The 18,391-nt window shown below is 46.7% G+C and overlaps 1 protein-coding gene across 16 annotated transcripts in view; it reads left to right on the top strand.

Moving 5' to 3' along the window:
• MAP7D3 (MAP7 domain containing 3) overlaps nt 1–18,391 on the top strand; it is a 1,137,171-nt gene that overhangs the window by 289,966 nt on the left and 828,814 nt on the right. The window lies entirely within an intron of this gene.

An 18,391-nucleotide genomic window follows, 5' to 3' on the forward strand; every position in this document is an offset into this window, starting at 1 on the left:
TCAGGAGCGTCGACAAAGCAAACCGGCAATTCACTAGTTGGTGCCTGTTTGCACAGGGTGGTCACTCCTTGACCACAAGGGAGATTCTTCAGTCTTCTAGTTGCAGTAGAATGTCGAAGGTCCAGAGTTTCGTTTCAGAGTTTCAGTTCAGGATAATCTAAAGTCTCTAGACTCAGCTCCTAGCTATATACTAATCAAAGGGCCTGGATTAACTGCTAGGTCCCTCCTATGGGTGGAACCTGGGAAGGGGGTGGTTACACCTCTTTCCCTTTGTCCAGTTTTGCTCCAGAGCTGGGGCTGGAGTGCCCCAGCAACTGGTTTGAACGTGGCTATGCATGGAGCACCTTGTGTGCCCCAGTCAGTGTCTCATTTCATTCAACCCACCCTGCCTCAATACACTATAGCCTGTCTGGGGAGGTGCTAGCACCCCCCAAGGCAGGAAATCTATTGTCCAGGCCTCCCTCGCTGGAAGGGCTCCCAGCTGCAGGAGGACTTGTGTCTGTGGCAGCAGCATCCATTTTGTGATGCTGAGGCTTTTTTTAACTTTGACCGGGTAAAGCTACAACTACACGTCTTCTCCCTCTAGAAGGGTGGAATGCTACCCCCGCCGCCAGGACTGGCGGGGGGGGGGTAAAGGGGGGGGGGGGGGACCCAATACCCAATACCCAATACCCAATACCCAATCAGGTATGTACCTAAAGTACATGGTATGAATTTAGAGGGAGAACAGCTGGGCTGTGGGTCTGATTAGCAGGCCCACAGCCACACTAAAGTCGAGAAACCAGTATATCAGAGCAAAAAGTGGGGTGACCATAGGAAGCAGACCATACTCTCCTACAACTTCCATCTCAACGAGCCTGTGGTCTTACGCTCTTTCTTCCCGAATCTCACGACCGCAGCGGAAAGGGCGTTGCATTCTCTAGATCGTAAGCGCTGCCTCAAATTCTATATTGAAAAGACAAAAGCCTTCAGGAAGTCTCATCAGCTATTTGTGGCTTACCGTAGGCCCAGGAGAGGTCTTCCACTCACCAAACAAAGTATTTTCCGCTGGATATCTGCAGCTATTTCGTTTTGTCATGAACAGGCAGGGCAGCCCCTGCAATCTAAAGTGCGAGCCCACTCTACCAGGGCAATATCTACATCTGTGGCGCTTTTTGCAGGAGTGCCTGTACTAGACATTTGTAGAGCGGCAACATGGAAATCGCCACATACCTTCACTAGGCATTACTGCCTAGATACAGAACTCAAGAAGGATGCTGTGGTGCGACAAGCAGTACTTCGTCATCTGTTTCAGTAAAGGTGAGCCCTCTTTCATCCCTCCATCCTTCTCATGTATGCACATTTCTCTGTTGTATGATTTGATGGTATTTCTTGCTTGTAAATATATGTTCGAGGCATATGAGCTGCAGATTGTACATTTAACACTAGATCACCACCTGGTGTTGGGCTCGGATGATTGTTGGTTGTTGTTGTCTTCTTGCAAGAAGTCTTTGTAGTCACGAGATAGGTGACTTCTCTTTTGGACAATACTGCGCATGGTCATAGACTCCATCCTCAGATTGGTTTTTTATGCCACTGGGTTCGGATGAAAGTTTTCCGCTCCAGCCACAAAACACTTTTTCTGCATTCTCGAAGCGTGAAACTTTAGAAAAACTTCTTCGACTTTGAATAGACTTTTCGACATCACCAGCTACATCCCGGTGCGTCGACGCGGGCCGTTGGGCCCTACAGCGCCGTACGGCCTACGCCTCATGGACAGAGCTCCATTCAAAAGATGCCCGGTATGTCGAGCAAAATTCCCTCATAGCGACCATCACGAGGTTTGCAACCTCTGTCTCTCACCAGAACACGATGAGTCGACCTGCACAGCTTGTGCCTCCTTCCGATCGAAAAAGACCATTCGGGATCGGAAGGCCTGTCGACACATGATGAGGTGATCAGCGCCCGCACCGGAGGCCATCTTTGAGGAGGAGATCGTCGAAGAAGACTTCTCAGAGGACATAGATCCAATCGAAGATATCTCCGAAGTCGAAGCTCCACTCGTCGCTGAGGAAGACTCGCCTGATCTCCAGATCATATCGGGAGCAGAAGACTCGGACGATTCGATTCCATCTCGACAACCTGTGAGTGCCTCTGCCCCTGCAAGACAGACACTACCCAAACAAAATTGAGAATGTGTGTGGGTAATGCACTCTGTTTTGCCCTTAACTGTAACTGAGTTTCCTTCTTCTTTTTCCTTAACAGACCCCTGACGAAGGGGCCCCAGCCCCGAAATGCATTGGGTTTTTTAACGCATTGATTTGAATTATGATTTGAACATGTACTGATATGATGGAATTACTATTGTTTACTTTGTGAATAATTTTCAATGTATACGCCAATAATGTGAAACTTTGATGTTCTTTGCAACTTCTGATAACATTTTATCTGAAACGTATAACTGGAGAATTTGAATTCATTGTTGTGCGCGTTAGAGCCCTGGTGACCTTTTGGGACCAGGCCACACATTTTGACTACCCAAACAAAAGGCAACGGTCAGCACTCTGCCCATGGGGCCCAGTCGAGACCGAAATTTACCCTCTAACGCTCCGCCTTCGTCCCGGCTCCGAGTAAACAGACTATGCCTTCCGGTGCCTCGGCGCCGAAGAAACACCATGTGCCAATTCTACCTCCTCCATTGGCACCGAAACATCCTTCGACACCGAAGGACTCGTTGACACCGAAGCCAAAACGCCCTTCGGTGCCCAAAGACAGACACTTCGGCACCCGAACCAAAAGACACATCGGTGCCGAAGCCAAAACCCGTACCGGACCCGAAAGCTTCGACTCCGAAACCTTCCGGTTCCAAAGACAAAGAAGGGAAGTCAGATTCCGGCGCCACAGGCCCAGCAAAACCTGTCTCCACGCCGAAACATCCAATATCGGTACCAAAGACTCTAGATAAGATCAAACAACCTTCAGCACCGAAAAAATTACTACAGGACTCTATTACTCCTCCTAAGGCAAAGAACACTAGACAACCTCTATCGGCACCGAAAAAATCGACGCCAAAGAAGATTATAGAAGAGGAAGAGCTGTTTAGACCAGATCTTAGACAGAAAAAAAGTCCATATCAATCCAAAAACTGGACATGTGGAAGCAATTTCTTATAATAAAAAAAAGACCAGCAGACACACCACTTACACCTGTGGTTCCTGCCAAAAAGGATTGTGCAACTTCTCCAATGCCCCCTTCCTCTCCTTCACCTTCTTCCTCTCCTATTACTCCATATATTGAACCTATAACTTCTCCTATTTAATCTCCTTCATCATCACACCACACTGACGAGGAGTATGATTTAGGTGGGGGGATGATGTACCAGAGCCACATACATACCCTTTAGATGAGGATATCAGCCCAGAATATCCCAAGGATGACGATGCATATAATTTTGCACCAAACAATGCACCAGACATCCCTGATCCTCAGTACTACCCAACAAAACCTTCCCCTACAGAGGATAGTATTGGGTTTAAACACTTATTAAACAGAGCTGCACTTTACCATGGGTTTTCTATGCACTCTGATGCCATTGAGAAGGACTTCTTATTAGACACTTTTGAACAGTCACAAAGGTCTACCTAAATATTACCCATGATCAAAGGAGTCATTAAACATGCTCCAGAGATGTTTAAAGATCCAGTACGGTGTAGGGAACTAAATTCCAGAATAGAGAAAAAGTATAGACCAGCACCAGCTGATCCAGTATACATTAAGGGACATCTGCCACTAGACTCTTTGGTAGTGTCAAATGCACGCAAAAGAGCCAATTCTCAAACTTCTGGTGACACCCCCCCGCCTGACAAAGAATCCAAGATTATTGATGCGTTAGGGAAAAGAATTGCTGCACAGGCAACAAACATATGGGGGATAGCAAACACACAAGCCTTACTCTCACGATACAACAGGGCTCATTACGACCAACTAGCAAAGATCTTGCAGCAGAGCTCTTACAAGAAGGCAAATTAATATCTAATGCCTCAAATGCGCACTAGATGTAGCTGACACAGCATCTAGAGCAGTTAACACTAGTGTTATTCTCATACGTCATGCATGGCTACGCATTTCAGGTTTCAAACCAGAAGTACAAACTACCATCCTGAACCAGCCCTTCAATCAGAACCAACTGTTCGGGCCGGAAGTAGATAATACACTGGAAAAGATGAAAAAGGACACAGACAATGCTAAGTCTATGGGTGCATTACAATCCACCCAAACTAGAGGTTCTTTTCGCCGCTCCTCTTATAGAAGAGGCTCCAAGCAAACCGGCACAGATACCACATCATCTTTTAAGACACACACACAAACCTCCTCTAATAAAGGCTACTTTAGAGGAGGATACAGAGGCAATAACAAAGGAAGAGGTAGAGGTAATAACAACCGCTCCTCTTCCACTCCCAAACAGTGACTTCCCTTTGCCTCCCCTACAGCACTCCGCTCCTGTGGGGGGCAGACTATCACAGTTCCTACCTGTCTGGAATTCCATCACAACAGACAAGTGGGTAAGACAGATTATCCAACATGGCTACTGCCTAGAACTCACAGCAACCCCCACAAACATACCACCCAGGCAGCTTCTAATGTCCTCAGAATACATAACCCTGCTTCAACAGGAAGTTCTAGCACTTCTAGAAAAAGATGCTATTCAAGTAGTTCCTCTACAAGAACAAGGAACAGGAGTTTACTCACTGTACTTCTTAGTTCCCAAAAAGGACGAGACACTGAGACCAATTCTCGACCTCAGGCCCCTCAACCATTATATACAATCAGATCATTTTCACATCATTTTCACATAATCACTTTACAACAAGTACTCCCATTGCTAGAACAGGGAGATTTTCTTTTAACACTAGACCTAACGGACGCCCACTTTCATGTGCCTATACATCCTGCGCACAGGAGGTATCTAAGATTTGTCATACAAGGACAACACTATCAGTTCAAAGTCCTTCCATTCGGGGTCACAACAGCACCACAAGTGTTTACAAAGTGCTTAGCAGTAGTAGCAGCACATCTCAGAAGACAACAAATACATGTCTTCCCTTACCTAGACGACTGGCTCATAAAAGCAAGATCGTTCAACCAGTGTGTACAACACACAAAACAAATGATTCAAACATTACACGACTTGGGGTTTACGATAAACTACACCAAGTCGCACCTAGAGCCTACGCACGTTCATCAATATCTAGGAGCTACTGTAAACACATCAGTAGCTCTAGTGTATCCCAGTCAAGCCAGGATTCAAAGTATTCAGAACGTAGTTTCCCTTTTTCAATGCCAACACTCTCTTCAAGCCAGAGTGTTCATGAAACTAATAGGCATGATGGAGTCTTGCATATTCATAGTTCCTCATGCAAGACTGCAAATGCACCCACTACAAGAATGTCTGGCACAACAGTGGAATCGGGCTCAAGGTCAGCTCACAGACCTGGTGCTGGTGGACAGCCTTACATATGGTTCTCTGCAATGGTGGAACAACAAAAAATTAACAAAGGGACAGCCGTTCCTAGACCCTATTCCACAGATAGTGCCTACGACAGATGCATCCCTCACAGGATGGGGAGCCCATCTCTTGAATTATACCACACAAGGCCAATGGAACAATCAACAGAAACAGTTCCACATCAACCATTTAGAGCTGCTAGCAGTTTTCCTAGCACTCAAAACTTTTCAAGTACAAGTACAAAACAAGGCTGTTCTAATCTGGGCGGACAATATGACAGCCATGTATTATGTACAAAAACAGGGAGGGACGCGCTCTCTGCAACTGTCCCACCTTGCACAGAGCATTTGGAGATGGGCCATCCCTCAAAACATACACCTGACAGTAGAACACCTTCCAGGAATTCACAATCAGATAGCAGATCTGTTGAGCCGTCAGTCACAACAGGTTCACGAATGGGAGTTGCACCCACAAGTTCTCTAACCATTCTTCCAAAGGTGGGGGCATCCACAGATAGATCTCTTTGCCACCCACGAGAATGCGAAATGCCCAAGCTTTGCCACCAGATTTCCACACCCACAATCGGAAGGAAATGCGATATGGATGAGCTGGTCAGGCAGATTTGCGTACGCTTTTCCGCCTCTCCCACTCATTCCACTAGTAGTACGCAAGCTCAGACAACAGTCTCTCAAACTAATACTTGTGGCACCCACATGGGCACGTCAGCCGTGGTTCACCACGCTACTGGATCTCTCACTGGTTCCACATCAAAAATTACGGCTCACGCCATCCCTGTGAACACAGAACCATGGAGAAATAAGACACCCAGACCCAAACCAACTGAATTTGGCGATCTTGCACCTGATGTCTTAGAGTTTGGTTACTTAAACCTACCACAAGACTGTATGAACATAATTAAAGAAGCTAGAAGACCCACTACCAGAGCATGTTATGCAGCTAAGTGGAAAAGATTTGCATTATACTGTAACAACAATAACATTGATTCACTGGATGTTTCCATCCAAAATATCATCTGCTACCTTCTACACCTACAAAGGTCCAATTTGGCTTATTCTTCCAGACGCCTGCATTTAGCAGCTATCGCAGCCTATTTACAAAATAGACAGAATTTATCTCTCTTTAGAGTACCTGCAATAAAAGCATTTATGGAAGGATTAATACAAATAATCCCACCAAGGTTACCACCTGCACCAGTATGGAACCTAAACGTGGTCCTTACAAGACTTTTGGGTTCCCCTTTTGAACATTTACACAAGTGTGAACTGCAACTCCTAATATGGAAAACTGCCTTCCTTGTTGCCATCACCTCTCTCAGAAGAGTAAGTGAAATACAAGCATTCACAACAGAAGAATTTTTTTTCAAATACACCCTAACAAAGTGGTTCTTAGACCCAATCCAAAATTCCTGCCAAAAGTCATTACTCCTTTTCACCTTAACCAATCAGTAGAGTTACTAGTGTGTTTTCAAAAACCGGACTCTGTTGCAGAAAGAGCTCTACACACCCTAAATGTTAGAAGAGCTCTACTATACTACACAGACAGGACAAAATCATTCAAAAAGACAAAACAACTATTTGTATCTTTCTCTCCCCCACACAAGGGCAATCCCATTTCTAAAGGAAGAATTGCCAGATGGATTGTAAAGTGTATTCAAATATGCTACCAAACAGCGAAACGTACACTAAAAGTTCCTCCTAGAGAGCATTCCACTCGCAAACTAGGAGCCTCTATGGCTTTCTTAGGAAACATACCATTAGAGGACATATGCAAAGCAGCAACATGGTCTACAATACACACCTTCACTAAACACTATTGTGTTGATGTGCAAGCCAAGCAGCAAGCTGCAGTTGACCAAGCTGTACTTAAAACACTATGTTCGAGGCATGTGGGCTGCTGAATTCATATCTGTGCATAGATCGCCGCCTAGTGTTGGGTCCGGATGATTGCACATTGTTGTCCTGGAAGAGTCTTCGAAGTATCACGAGATAGGTGGCTCCTCCCTTGGACTACAGTGCGCATGGGCATCGCCTCCATCACCAGATTGTTTTTTTCCGCCATTGGGTTCGGATGTGTTTCGGTTCCCTCTGTCGGAATCGATAGTTGTTTAACTTTCCTTACTTGAGACCAAAAGGTCTTTAGGACTCGCGTCGGTATTGTCTATCGTTCGGGTTGGTTTATTCATCGGCTCCGAACACTTGCTGCCCTTGCGCGTGCTGTCGGCGCGGACGGGCCTACACGACGCTCCAGACTACTTCAACATGGAACGAACTCCGTTTAAGAGGTGCCCAGTGTGTGCCTCAAAGTATTCACACCTCGACGTGCACCCAGTGTGCAACAGATGCTTGTCGCCGGACCACGACGAGGCCAGGTGTATGGCCTGCTCCAAGTTCCGGTCGAAGAAGACTCTCAAGCTACGTCGGGCCGCAAGACTGCAGGCCCAGTTATCGGCACCCCCACCAGCCAACATCTTTGAAGAAGATGTTGAAGACGATACCGTCCTACAGGTTTCGGACTCTAACCCGGCGTCGGAAGATGAAAACTACGACGCGGGAGACGAAGAGTTCGAGGAAGTCGTCGAGGAGGTAGGGGACGACGATGGGGCCATTGCCACCGTGGAGGATAGCTCGGAAGAAGAGCATCCTCATACTGACTCTGGAGCCGAACCCCAGCATAAGGCCCAGGTCGAGGGATCGCCTTCGGGCCTTACCCAAGACCCAAATACTCGTCCCACGGCCCCGCCTCCGGGCCCGGCCACGGACATTGGTGATGCGCCACTCCCGGTACAGAAACCGAAAGTGAAGCCATCAGGGTCCGCACCATCTGTTTCGAAACCGAAAGTGCAAGTCGCACTGGTGGGATCAAAGGCTCCAGAGGCCTCGGCGCCAAAGAAATCCAAAATGGCCGCCGAGATCAAGAGCCACGCCAAGATGGCCGACCCGAAGACCCCCGTGTCGAAGCCAAAAGCGTCGACGCTCTGAAGAGCCGGGTCGACGCCAAGAATGTCGATGACCCTCAAAAAGCCTCAAAGAAGCGTCAGGACGACCCCAGGTCTCTGGCTGCACCGATCCCGGTCGACAAAGCCAAGGGAGGTGCTGTGTCGGCTCCGAAGACTGCGCCTTTAATCGCCGACCCGAATCCGGACTCGAAGGACTCGCTCGAGCCGGTCCAGCCCTCCCCCGCCTTTACCAAAAAGGTCGCGGAGTCCCTTCAGCGTATTCGGAAGGAAGCAGTGGCTCTCGAGCCGAAGGATGTGGCGCCGAAGCCTCCACAGAAACCAGCGAAGGCGCAAACGCCGATCCACTTCACGCTGCCGCCAAAGACGGCGCCGAAGGCTTTCGCTCCGAAACATTGGGCAGGGGTGCCCTTGAAGCTGGTGTCTACGCCTAAAGCATCCTTGGTAGTGCCGAAGCCACGGCATCAACCACTAGCGGACGAAGAGCGTCGAGAGGTTGTCATCGACGCCAACACAGGCAAGCTCTCTCTCCTTAAAAGGAAGTTCACCCCGGAGCCTGTGTTGGAGCATTTTCATATTCCACTTAAAAAGAAGTTGGACTCTGCGGGTACTTCTGCCCCTATGGAGCCTGCATCTCCACAAGGTCTGGAACTCTCGACCACTCACTCTAACGCTGGGGAAGGTGACGGGGACGAGGAGGAGGAGTACAATTAGCCAGCGTACTCGGACCCAGAGGAGGTCAATGAGCCATGGTCTGTTGGAGGCGACCCTGAGGACCCTCAGTCAGGACACGAGCCGCAGCTTTTTGCTGCAAAAACTTCCCCAACAGAGGACTCTGCAGCCTTCAACGCTCAAATTGAGAGAGCAGCGGCCAATCATGATGTCGACCTCCATGCGGACCCAGTGGATGTCGATTTTCTGTTTGACACTTTCTCTGTGGCTGAAAAAACTGTCAAGACATTGCCAATGCTTAAAGGAGTGCTAAAGCATGCGCCTGAGGTTTTCAGGGAGCCCACCCGGGCAAGAGTCATCAATCCTCGTATTGACAAAAAATACAAGGCAGCGCCCACTGATCCAACATACATCAAGGGACAGTTGCCACTGGACTCTTTGGTTGTCTCCAACGCACGGAAGCGGGCAAACTCACAGACCACGGGTGATGCTCCTCCCCCAGACAAAGAATCGAAAGTCTTTGAAGCCTCAGGGAAACGTATTGCTGCGCAGGCAGCTAATATTTGGCGCATTTCAAACACTCAAGCCCTACTTGCACGCTACAATAGGGCACACTATGACACCCTAGAAACACTTCTACAGCACTTACCTGATCAGTACAAGGAGGGAGCTGAAATGTTGATTCAGGAGGGGAAGCTTATCACCAATGCTTCAATTAAGTGCGCACTGGACGTGGCTGATACCGCCTCCAGAGCTATAAACACTAGCGTGCTACTGCGTAGGCATGCATGGCTTAGGATATCAGGCTTTAAACCAGACATACAGACTACCATCTTAAACCAAACCGTTAATCCGGACCACCTGTTTGGGCCAGAAGTGGATGCAACCCTTGAAAAGATGAAAAAAGACACTGACACTGCTAAGTCTATGGGTGCCCTGCAGTCCCAGCAGTTTCGGGGTGGTTCCTTTCGCCGCTCCAATAACAGAGGCACCTCAAGGGGTCAGGCATCACAATCCACGCAATACTATAAAAACAACACCCAACCCTCATACACCAACAAGGGTAGAGGTGGTTACCGGGGCAACAACGTCAAAGGCAGAGGACGTGGAAATAACAGCTCCAGGTCCTCCACCGCCAGCAAACAGTGACGCCTTGTCACTGCCCCCGACCACACAACACCAGTCGGGGGGAGACTCCAGCAGTTCCTGCCCGCGTGGAAATCCATCACCACGGACAGGTGGGTCAAATCACTTATCCAATACGGTTACTGTCTGGAACTCACTTCCACTCCACCAAACATACCTCCAAGAAACCGTCCTATGTCCGGCGAGCACTTGCACTTGTTGCAGCAGGAAGTCCAAGTCATGCTGCAAAAAGGGGCAATAGAGCTCGTTCCACTGCAAGAAAGGGGAACAGGGGTTTACTCTTGGTACTTTCTAATCCCCAAAAAGGACGGATCCCTCAGGCCCATCCTGGACCTCAGGCCCCTCAACTGGTACATTCTGTCAGAACATTTCCACATGCTCACGTTGCAGCAGGTTCTCCCTCTGCTTCGGCAGGGGGACTTCCTGGCTACTCTGGATCTCAAGGATGCATACTTTCACATTCCCCTGCATCCTTCACACAGGAAGTACCTAAGGTTCACCATTCAAGACCGGCACTACCAGTTCAGGGTTCTGCCCTTTGGGGTCACCACAGCGCCCAGGGTCTTTACGAAGTGCCTGGCGACTGTGGCGGCGCATCTAAGACGTCAAAACATCCATGTCTACCCCTATCTGAACGACTGGCTCATTAAGGCAAAGTCGGAACAACAGTGCGCCGACCACGTGTCCCGCACCATTCATCTCCTGCACGATCTGGGATTCTCACTAAATTACCCAAAATCCCATCTCCAGCCCGCCCACATACGGCAGTATCTGGGCGCGACAATAAACACTCTGGCGGCCACTGCGCAGCCAAATTCAGTGAGAGTCGCCAGTATTCAGACGCAGATCCAACGATTCAGACCTCAGCACTCGCTTCCAGCGAAGGTGTTCATGCAGTTGATAGGCATGATGGCCTCCTGCATCTCCATTGTCCCGCACGCGAGATTACATATGCGTCCGCTTCAGGAGTGCTTAGCACGTCAGTGGACTCAGGCTCACGGGCAACTAACAGACCTAGTGTTGGTGAGCGATCTGGCGTACAACTCTCTGCATTGGTGGAATCCACAAAACCTTTGCAAGGGCCGACCGTTCCAAGAGCCTGTGCCACAGATTATCCTGACGACGGACGCTTCTCTCCAGGGATGGGGAGCGCATGTACTCCACTACACAGTGCAGGGACTATGGACACTACAGCAAAGGAAGATGCACATCAACGTATTAGAACTGATGGCAATCTTCATGGCCTTAAAGGCATTCAAAGTACATCTGTGCAACAAGGTCGTGTTGATCCGGACGGACAACATGACGGCCATGTACTACATTCAGAAACAGGGGGGCACACACTCTCCGCAGCTGTCTCATCTGGCTCAGAGCATGTGGAAGTGGGCCATTCAGAGGAACATTTTCCTAATGGCAGAACATCTCCCAGGCAAAGACAATCAGATGGCGGACCTGCTCAGCAGGCACAGCCACCAAATGCACGAGTGGGAGATACATCCATCAGTACTCCAACCGTACTTCCAAAGGTGGGGTCATCCAGAGATAGACCTGTTCGCCACAAGGGAGAATGCAAAATGCCAAAGCTTCGCCGCCAGGTTCCTACACTCGCAGTTCAATGCGATATGGATGAACTGGTCAGGCAGATTTTGCGTACGCTTTTCCCCCAGCACCTCTGATACCGCTGGTGGCGCGCAAGCTCAGGCAGCACTCGATGACTCTCATCCTGGTTGCTCCAACGTGGGCTCGCCAACCATGGTACACCACGTTTCTGGAACTTTCCGTGGTACCGCATCAAAGGCTTCATCTCACCCCCAGCCTTCTGACGCAGAGCCATGGCGACATTCAGCACCCAGATCCGCAACAGCTCAACCTGGCGATCTGGCTCCTGAAGTCCTAGAGTTTGGCTACCTCAATCTTCCCCCGGATTGCATGGACATCATTCGGGAGGCAAGAAAGCCCACTACTAGAGCATGGTATGCGGCTAAATGGAAGCGGTTTGTCATTTATTGTGCGAACCACGACATTAACCCGCTGGATGCTTCCATTCAGAACATCATCTGTTACCTGTTCCATCTGTACCAATGCAATTTGGCGTATTCTTCCATCCGCATTCACCTGTCTGCGATGGCCGCATACCTCCAGAATAGGCGACACCTTTCACTTTTCAAGGTACCTGCTATCAAGGCATTTCTGGAAGGACTCAAAAGGGTCATTCCATCACGGACACCACCAGCTCCAGAATGGAACCTCAATGTGGTTCTTACAAGGCTGATGGGTCCTCCTTTCGAGCCACTACACTCTTGTGAGCTTCAGTTTCTGACTTGGAAAGTGGCTTTCTTAGTAGCAATTACATCGCTACGGAGGGTTAGCGAGTTGCAGGCCCTCACCATCCAAGAGCCTTTTTTCCAAGTCCATGCTAACAGGGTGGTGCTCCGCACTAACCCTAAATTTCTACCCAAGGTTGTGTCTCAATTCCACATAAACCAAACAATCGAGTTGCCGGTGTTTTTTCAAAATCCTGAGTCGCTGGCGGAGCGGATGCTCCACACCCTTGACGTTAAAAGGGCCCTAATGTATTACATTGACAGGACAAAGGATTTTAGAAAGACTAAGCAGCTTTTCGTTGCCTTTGCATCACACCACAAGGGTAACGCTATTTCCAAGGCTGGAATTGCTAGGTGGATCGTGAAATGTATTCAGATCTGTTACGCTAAGGCTAAACACACTCTTACAATTCCACCAAGAGCCCACTCCACCAGAAAGTTGGGGGCCTCTATGGCTTTCCTTGGGAACATTCCCTTAGAGGATATATGTAGAGCAGCCACATGGTCTACCACACATACATTTACTAAACACTACTGTGTAGACGTGCACTCTAAACAGCAGGCAGCTGTGGGTCAGGCTGTTCTCAAGACACTTTTCCAAACTGCTGCAGCTGGCACGGGCGGCCGCAAATAATGGAGGACTGCTATGTATTCTATGCACAGATATGAATTCAGCAGCCCACATGCCTCGAACTGCAAATGCTACTTACCAGTATGCATCTGTTCTTGGCATGTAGGGCTGCTGACATTCATATCGCCCGCCCTCCTCCCCGGCGCCTGTAGCAGCTGCAGTATTCATGTATATGCTCATAGCATGGTCATCACTCACATAGTTCACTCCATCTCGGCCACAATGGCTAAAAACAATCTGGGGATGGAGGCGATGCCCATGCGCACTGTAGTCCAGGGGAGGAGCCACCTATCTCGTGATACTTCGAAGACTCTTCCAGGACAACAATGTGCAATCATCCGGACCCAACACTAGGCGGCAATCTATGCACAGATATGAATGTCAGCAGCCCTACATGCCAAGAACAGATGCATACTGGTAAGTAGCATTTGCATTCAGTATGCTGCAACGGATACAAGCGACCACCGCTAGGGGAGACACCGCTGCACAATTGTTGCTAAATGTACAATCTGCAGCTCATATGCCTCGAACGGAATATGCTACTTACCAGTATGCATCTGTTCTTGGCATGTAGAGCTGCAGAGTTGTACATGCCCTCCCTCCTCCCCGGGACTTGTATCCGTTCCAGTACTCATCTTACTTAGATGCACACGCATGGACATCCTTTTCTCTTTTCTTTTACTAACTCCATCATTTCCCATCACGGCGAAAAACAATCTGAGGATGGAGTCGATGACCATGCGCAGTATTGTCCATGGGAGGAGTCACCTATCTCGTGACTACAAAGACTTCTTCCAAGAAAACAACAACAACCTGCAATCATCCGAGCCCAACACCAGGTGGCAATCTAATGCTAAATGTACAACTCTGCAGCTCTACATGCCAAGAACAGATGCATACTGGTAAGTAGCATATTCCGTTTCTATTAGTCGTTTAATATGATATCTAATGACTTGCATATCCTATAAAAATTGATACTTGTACTTGTATCAATTTTTATAGGATATGCAAGTCATCCGAAATGTGCTTTGTTCATTGCTTGCTACTCTGATTCAGGCATGTGAATCTATGAAAGACACCCCTAATACTGGCTAAGAAATGCATTACTTACCTGTAACTGCAGTTATCCAGTATTGGTTTCTTTCATAGATTCAAATGCAACCCTCCCACCTCCCCTGGAAGGACTCACCTACTTCTCTCAGTAATACGCCTACTTAGCATCGTGCGTACGAAAATCTGAGGGACTGAGGCTCCTTCTAGGAGGGTTCTAGAGGGAGGTGACAGCTGATTGGCTCTTTTCTAGAGTTTGGTCCTTTCTACAAAAGGACATTGAAAAGGTACTTGTTACTTATGTGAGGCCTTTAGGCCTATTTATCTATATGTCTATGGGACATTACTTTATTTATGTTCCGGGGTCTCCCATTCCGACGACAGGGAATGATTCAGGCATGTGAATCTATGAAAGACACCAATACTAGATAACTGCAGTTACAGGTAAGTAACGCTTTTCTTACACACTGTCCTGGATGCAAAGTTCTTCACTCGCTTTATGGTGTCTTTAGGATAAGCCTACAAACCAAAGTACTGACCTATTACAGTAAGCAACTCTGCAGAGGATCCACAAAGTGGTAGTGGTCTATGATGATACCTTTCCTATTAAGGAAGGGGGAATTATTCCTGGGAAGGCAAAGCAGAAGTTCACCACTGCGATGACTTGTACTTCTTGTGAACCCTTCTGGTCCAGTAGCCCTCCCAAGGACATTTCTTTTGTAGTAGGTGTCAGGGGCTTCCACGCATGTTGGCCTCAGTGTTTCGTGCCAGTGTTCATTGTGACCTCAATTGCCACCAGCTCAGTCTTATTTACATTCAGCTTCAGCTTGGAAGGTTAGCAAAATCCATTAGGCTCTCTTGAACCTTATCCTATATTCTCATGAGAAAAGGTGGTCATGCAGATGCTTCAAAGTTTTATTCTCAAGATGGTGCTGGGCATTGATGTTACGCAGTCTATTCCACTGCCAACATTTTCATTGTCTTTCACCTTCAGCAGAAAGGTCTTTGCACATGCTTAGGAGTGTGTTTAGTGTACCTAGACAAAGCAAACAATAATGCAGAGGCAAAATATTTATTTGTAATGTGAGACCTTACTTTGAGTTTGGCAGATGTGACAATTCTTCACAACCATAGAGGATGTCCCGTTCCCTATATTACAAGTGCATTAGATAGCCAGTGGCACTTGTAATGTGGTGGATGGGATATTGGTCACATTTTGATGGTGTATATTGTCAAACTCTAAATGAGACCCTTTGTGCATATTTTTCCACTTTAAAACAGCTCATCTCCAAAATGGATTACTTCTGTACACTATGGTGTTAATCAAAAATCCATCAATAAGCGGTAAATCTGCAAGTATTGCATCTCAGAGATTTGCAAAGTAGTTGCCTAAAGGTGTATGTTCACAACGTTCTATATTATTGAAAAAGACTCCATGACAGATTCTGAGGTAACTCATAATTCCTTGAGCAGCCTTTTTATGTGAAGCCTGGTATTTTCAGTTTTTTCAACATTTTCAGGGAGTGGGCTTACTAATTTTTATTGCTTATGGTTACCAAAGTAAATGTGCTGAAGGATTAGGAAGAGATACTTTTTGGGGGAAATTATTTTCATTGGTATTTCTTCAAACAGAATAACACCTACAGCATACTGAGGCATAGTACAGTTATATCATGGCATTTTGCTGTCCCATCCACTCCAGGTGCCGTATGCAGTATTTGAGAACATGACAAAAAAAACAATGCAGCAGCATGCTTCACATATCACTGATGTATTCTTAAACAGTTGCAAAAAAAACCTGCGCCCTCCTCCCTAGTTTCCATCTGTTAAAACATTTTAGAACAATGTATGGATGCAACCACAGGCCTAATGAAGGTTAACAAAACGTTGAAAAAGCTACTTACTTGTAGTCCTATTTCTCCTTTTTTGGAAATGTCCATTGAATTCGGAGGCATCTCCTCCTCGGTGGAGGGAAGAGAGGTGAATTGCATACAGGTCAGGATCCTAAGTCATCTAAAAAAAAAAAGCTGGAGCCACTGTCATGGCATGATGGAATAGTGGTAGAGTGTGCTTTTTTTTAAAGGAGCAGTATCTGTTTTCCAGCCTTTAAAGTCTACACCCTGTCTAGCCACATTCTCTAATTTTTTCCTTAAAAAAAGTTTGGGAAAATTCTTCTTGTCATTTACATTGTTAAATGTATGATTGCCATATTATTTCAAGACAATAGGTACAATTCTGCCAATATGGCACTGATGGTGTGCAACAAATCTGAAACCTCTCTGGGGTTGTTTCTGAGCATATTCAGTGAGGGCATGGGCAGCTGTTCGTACTGGACTGTTTCTCTTGGAGCAAGGCACTAACAGATTTGCCTAGCTTTGCGCCCTGTCTGGAGTTGCTCAGTGGGCAAAAAAACAATGGCCTGAAAGCGGGCCTAAAAGGATTGCCAATTACTCAGACCTTTGTTAGTAGTCCCACTGATCACCTTGATTTTTGGGTGAAACCTAAAAACAAGGTTTTAGTAGACTACTTACCAGTCATAGAGAAGATGAGTGAGGAAATAAGAACTGCACAAAGCATATTGTAGGAGGTGAATTGTTTCAAATAAAAGGATATTTATATATTTCTGTATGGAGTCTGGGAGTAATTCAAAGGGACAGTTTAGGTCAGTGGTGGTAGATACCATTTACCAACTTATGGTCATTATTTATGAGGGATTCAGAACATTGATCACCTTGAAAGTTTAGGGAGCAATTTTAGTGTAGCTTGTCAAATTGGAAAATGTATTCCCATGTACAGAACCAAGACTGTCAAATTGCAATGACGACCAGGAACTGCCTCAGTAAAACAAATTAGCAATTCTAAATAATTTCCCTCACACTTGAACTGTGGTAAATTAGTTGAACAGTCATAGTACATAGTTAGAAGATTCATTTCTGCATTGGTGCTTGGGGAAATAGTGCCCATAATACCATAATTTGAATACTTCCATACTCACCAGTTTACAGACAGAGCCAAGAATGAAATAACTGGTTCACCCTTCCCACAGTGACCAAAGAATAATATATAAAAATAGATAATTCTTATAACCACAAGAGCTCTGAAGCAGCAGACACAGCAGAAATGGTAAGTGTTATCAATGAGTTCAGAAAGCACTAAGAAGGGCAACCCATAAAATTACAGCTATCACTTGAGTCCCTCCTAGTAAAACGTTGAAAATTTTTAAATTAAAGCCTGTGAAATGGTTCATTGTTTGCCCCAATATCAAGAAAGTTTTTTGAGTAAGGGAGGACCCATGCTGAAAAATTTGAACTAGTGTTACTGAGCAGAAACTGTTAATATGTTAACTCTGCTGGATTGTTCTACCAAACATGTCCTGCTAGGGATGATACTAGCAAGTGAAATTGAGTTGGTTTTGGTAGGTATTGCCTTTTCCCTGTATTTATTCAATGGAAAGATGAAACAAAATAAACCTTCATGGTGGCTGGGCTATCCCAGTGAGTTGTTACCTGGCCTGGGCGTAGTTTATTGGAGTTTCGCTCCGCGGAACTCCGTGAAGTGACAAAAAAACTCAGCGGAGTTCTGCAAGTGGCAACTGCTTTACGCACTGGTTTTTCAGCCGCTCGGGTACAAATTCTACACGAGTGGCAGCTTGCACTTGCAAACTTACCATTTGCGAGCCGAGAAAAAACTCTGCTGCTATACGCGGAACGCAGATTTCTGCACTACATCGAGCCACGCGGAGTGCAGAAAACTCCGCAAACAGAGCCCTGCCCAGGCCTAGGTAACATACTAGCCTAGGTCTAGGCAACATACTGGCCACAGATAAATTTCACATCTCGCTTTTTTTTTTCTTTTCTTAACAGTGGTTCCACCTATATTCGGATTACATTCTAATCATAAAACTCCATTACAAGAATTACTTTAAATGTTATTTGTGCAGTCTACCCTATATATGGCTATGACGTTTGGTATCATGCAGTACTGGGGAAGACGTTGTGCAGGTAGAATGTTCTCATGTAATCATTCAGCATACACCTTTAAATAGGAAGAATATTTTCTGTAATGTGGTTATTTTTGTGGCACTGTAGTGAGTTTCCTTACAGTCTCGT

This window comes from Lissotriton vulgaris, chromosome 4_1 (genome assembly GCF_964263255.1).
Source record: "Lissotriton vulgaris chromosome 4_1, aLisVul1.2, whole genome shotgun sequence".
Classification (NCBI taxonomy): Eukaryota; Metazoa; Chordata; class Amphibia; order Caudata; family Salamandridae; genus Lissotriton; species Lissotriton vulgaris.